Source organism: Heliconius melpomene, chromosome 12 (assembly GCF_056956725.1).
Source record: "Heliconius melpomene rosina isolate 202511_hmr_F chromosome 12, ASM5695672v1, whole genome shotgun sequence".
Lineage (NCBI taxonomy): Eukaryota > Metazoa > Arthropoda > Insecta > Lepidoptera > Nymphalidae > Heliconius > Heliconius melpomene.
In genome coordinates this window covers 11264250-11268533 of record NC_140400.1, presented here as the reverse complement: position 1 = coordinate 11268533, position 4284 = coordinate 11264250, and positions in this window count along the sequence as shown.

The following is a 4284-nucleotide window of genomic DNA, read 5'->3' as shown; positions in this document are numbered from 1 at the left end:
ACCGACTACGACTGAAAACCTGAAAATGGAAAACTCAAACAAGGATATTAGCAATAAGTCACTGCCAATTTTCATGTCAATCGCAAATATATATTTTTTAATTTTAGTAATTGTCGTTTTAGTACTAGAGAAACCTAGAGAATTATATTAAAGACTAGGACTATTATAGTCCTTAATATTTCAGCTTTGCTAAAATGACTCAGGTCTGGCGGCTCTGGGATCTTGGGCTATGAAAACAAGTCTCCGATTGTGTTAAAGTGGGTGGACTTATGTGTCATTCGTGTAGAACGGTTTGTTATATAGCGACAACTATTATTCGTTACATCATTTTAAAACTCTAATAAATATGCTGGTGTGAGTGATTGATTTAATTTACTCCTTCAAAAGCAGTCTAAATAATTAATTTGGATAAGTAAGTAAATAAAAGTTTATTATCTATACTAGCGACCCTATTGCGGCTTCGCCCGCTTTTACTACTGGATTATTCATATAATGTATGTTTGCAAAGCACTTAAGATAATGTGAAAATTAATTAAACCATAATGCAACCCGCATTTTCGTAGTTTCAATAAGGATTTTCCAATTGTTTTACACAGCAAGGATTTTTTAGTAGGTACCGTAATTTTAAATCTGTGCTACTAATCTTTTCAAGTACTTATTAAAATATATTTAAATTACTATTTTTAAGAATCTAAATCTAATCTATTTTTAGATAGTTAAATGACATTAAATAATACTTTCAACTCGAATTATCCAATACGTGCAAACGCATCTAAATCTTCGTTGCTATAAAGGCAGGCGGGTTTTTTTTTTCGAGCTTGTGGTTAATGCTGAAGAGGGTATTCTGTCCCTGATGAAAAGCAAGCACTACGTGGCTGCCTGTGACGAAAATTAAATAGAATGCATCGGCCGGGAATTGAACCCGGGCTGCCCGCGGGGCAGGCTAGCATTCTACCACTGAACCACCGATGCGTGTAAGGCAGGCGGGCGCGGCGGACTCGCTTGTATAAGCATAACGTCGCGAGGCGCGTTTCGCAGCAAGGATTTTTTGATATTGTAACAACTTCTAAAGTACTTATTAAAATGAAAAACAGAACAGACAGTTTTGATCTACATTAAATGGCCAACGTAACTAATATACTTATTTATATGCTGAGAGTAAGGGATGAGTGAAACTTGACTTGATACAGTTGATGTGTGAACGGCGTGATGTGTCAATAATTAAATGCGTTTTTCTCTAAAACTATTCGCAATTTCGAAATAGTTTAAAAAGCAAATTTTATCTTCGTTTAACGTAGAAATTTAATAAAGTATTTTAAAGGATAAGGATTAATACCATTATGGAAAAATATCCCTCACAATAAAAAATATATTAAAATTACTATTTTTAGACAGAAATATGATCACTACACGTTATTCTTAAAAGATACGAATATGCCATCGCGGACTTTTTTGTAGATCTTATTAAGAGGAACAATACTCCAGTACATTTTTTTCATGTGGTATTTACCATTAAAGCAGCGCATGCGCCAAAGTGTCTCAGCGGGTAGGACTTTATACACATTTATCGTATTTATGTTAATTTACATAAGAATGTACAAATAATAAACTATATATAAACCTTACCTGAGAAATACTCGACCTAATGGTGAAAACCGCATCCAAATCCGTTGGGTGGTTTAGAAGAAGAAGAGTTAGAAAGTTCAGACAGACACAAAAAGCGACTTTGTTTTATAAGATATAGGATAGGATATATAAAAGGACTTGTCCTCACTGACTGAGGTAAGACGCACGCACAGCCGTAACCGCTGTGCGTAGAAACGTGAAATTTGGACAAATGTTTACTTTCATAATCTGGACATTCACTAAGAAGGGATTTTGAAAAATTTTAACTCTAAAGGGGTGAAATAGGGTTTCAAAGTTTGTATGGAAAAAAAATTAAATCGGCACCGATTTTTATAAAAATTGAAATTTAGATTCTTAAAAATATTTAATTGAACACGTGTTTCGTCGTTTTCTAGAATTCTCCCCCTAAGGGTGCAAATAAGGGGTGGAAAGTTTGTATGGAAAAATTCTTAAATCGCCACCGATTTTTATAAAAATTGAAATTTAGATTCTTAAAAATATTTAATTGAATACGTGTTTCGTCGTTTTCTAGAATTCTCCCCCTAAGGGTGCAAATAAGGGGTGGAAAGTTTGTATGGAAAAATCTTTAAATCGCCACCGATTTTTATAAAATTTGAAATTTAGACTCTTAAAAATATTTCATTGAACACATGTTTCATGGGTTATTAGAATTCACCCCTAAATACGCAAGCGAAGCTGCGCGCGTCCGCTAGTGTAGTATATGATCATTATTTCTTGCATTCGTGTTTAGTGGATAGGAATAATAATAATAAATTCTTTGTAAAATAACTGTATAAGTTATAGCACCAGATGTCTAAACAAAAATGTATTTAGTAAAACTTGCTTATAGTAAAACAATGTTTCTTGTTATGTCCCATTTTCTTACAAAATGAACATAGAGGCTTAATGTTTTTATTGTTCCTATAGGCGGAGCTTTGTTCCTTGGGCCATATGTTCTCAAGATGACCGAGTTGACCGTTTTCAAAACATGTATTTTCGAGTCTATTCGAACTGTCGGGTCTGCGATTTTTTTATTACACTAGAAAAAACTGGTCTACCAGAGCAACGAAAATCAAATTTGCGGGTCGATTTATTATATGTGGATAACGAAACCAATAAACAAAACAACAGGCGTGGGATCATGGCCACTACCCATTAGATGGCAACAAGTCATCGGTTAAAACACATACATATTATCTATCTATATATATAAAAGGACTTGTCCTCACTGACTGAGGTAAGACGCACGCACAGCCGTAACCGCTGTGCGTAGAAACGTGAAATTTGGACAGATGTTTACTTTCGTAATCTGGACATCCACTAAGAAGGGATTTTGAAAAATTTTAACCCTAAAGGGGTGAAATAGGGGTTCAAAGTTTGTATGGAATTTTTTTTAAATCGGCACCGATTTTTATAAAATTTGACATTTAGATTTTTAAAAGTATTTAATTGAACACGTGTTTCATCGTTTTCTAGAATTCTCCCCCTAAGAGTGCAAATAAGGGGTTGAAAGTTTGTATGGAAAAATCTTTAAAGCGTCACCAATTTTTATAAAATTTGAAATTCTTAAAAGTATTTAATTGAACACATGTTTCCTGGTTTTCTAGAATTCTTCCCCTAAGGGTGCAAATAAGGGGTTGAAAGTTTGTAAAGAAAAATCTTTAAAACGCCATAGATTATTATAAAATTTGAAATTTAGACTCTTAAAAATATTTCATTGAATACATGTTTCGTGGTTTATATTCACCCCTAAATAATCAAGCGAAGCTGCGCGCGTCCGCTAGTCTATCTATATATATAAAAGGACTTGTCAGTCCTAACGACGCCACAGTGCATGTCTCTTTGTCGCTATGTTGACTAATAAATACTTAATTCAATTTCTCTCATTTTAATCAAAGCGCCAGAAACCACGATACAGTACAATATTGTATGCTAGAACCCGCGATATTAATGCAATTTCTCTCATTTTAATCTAAGCGTCAGAAACCATGATACAGGACTGTGTGCTAGAACCCGCAATATTAAATCGCTTTCTACAAAATGATTTTCTTATTACAATCTTTATTTAATAGGTTTGTTCATTTATTTTTTAGTTGTTATTGTGGAATTTTAAACCTGCTCAAACTTGTAACAGATTTGCCATTATTACTAATGCCATTGTTTGTTTATTACTCATAAGTCATAAGCATACAGTTTGAATATTATCGTTATCATTTCCGGTATTTAAACGTAGGTTCGTCGCTATCAATTCGGGGAAGTGAGTAGAGAGATAAGGTCGGTCGGGAGCTTAATGAGGGTGACTGATAAGCGAATCGACTAGTGGGATTTAATTAATCGAAAAGCTATCTTTGGAACGGTTAGAGATACAGCTCTGGGACCCAGCGCAATCGATTCAAATGAGGGGCTAAACCTTTTTTTTTTTTAGTTTCGACGCATCGACGAGTCGACTCGCGGGGTCTGACACACTTCCGAAGAAACGTATTTGTTTCATACATACAATTGAATACATACTACTCTTGTCCTCACTGACTGCGGTAAGACGCACGCACATCCGTAACCGCTGTACGTAGAAACGTGAAATTTGGACAGATGTTTACTTTCATAATCTGGACATCCACTAAGAAGGGATTTTAAAAAAATGTAACCCTAAAGAGGTGA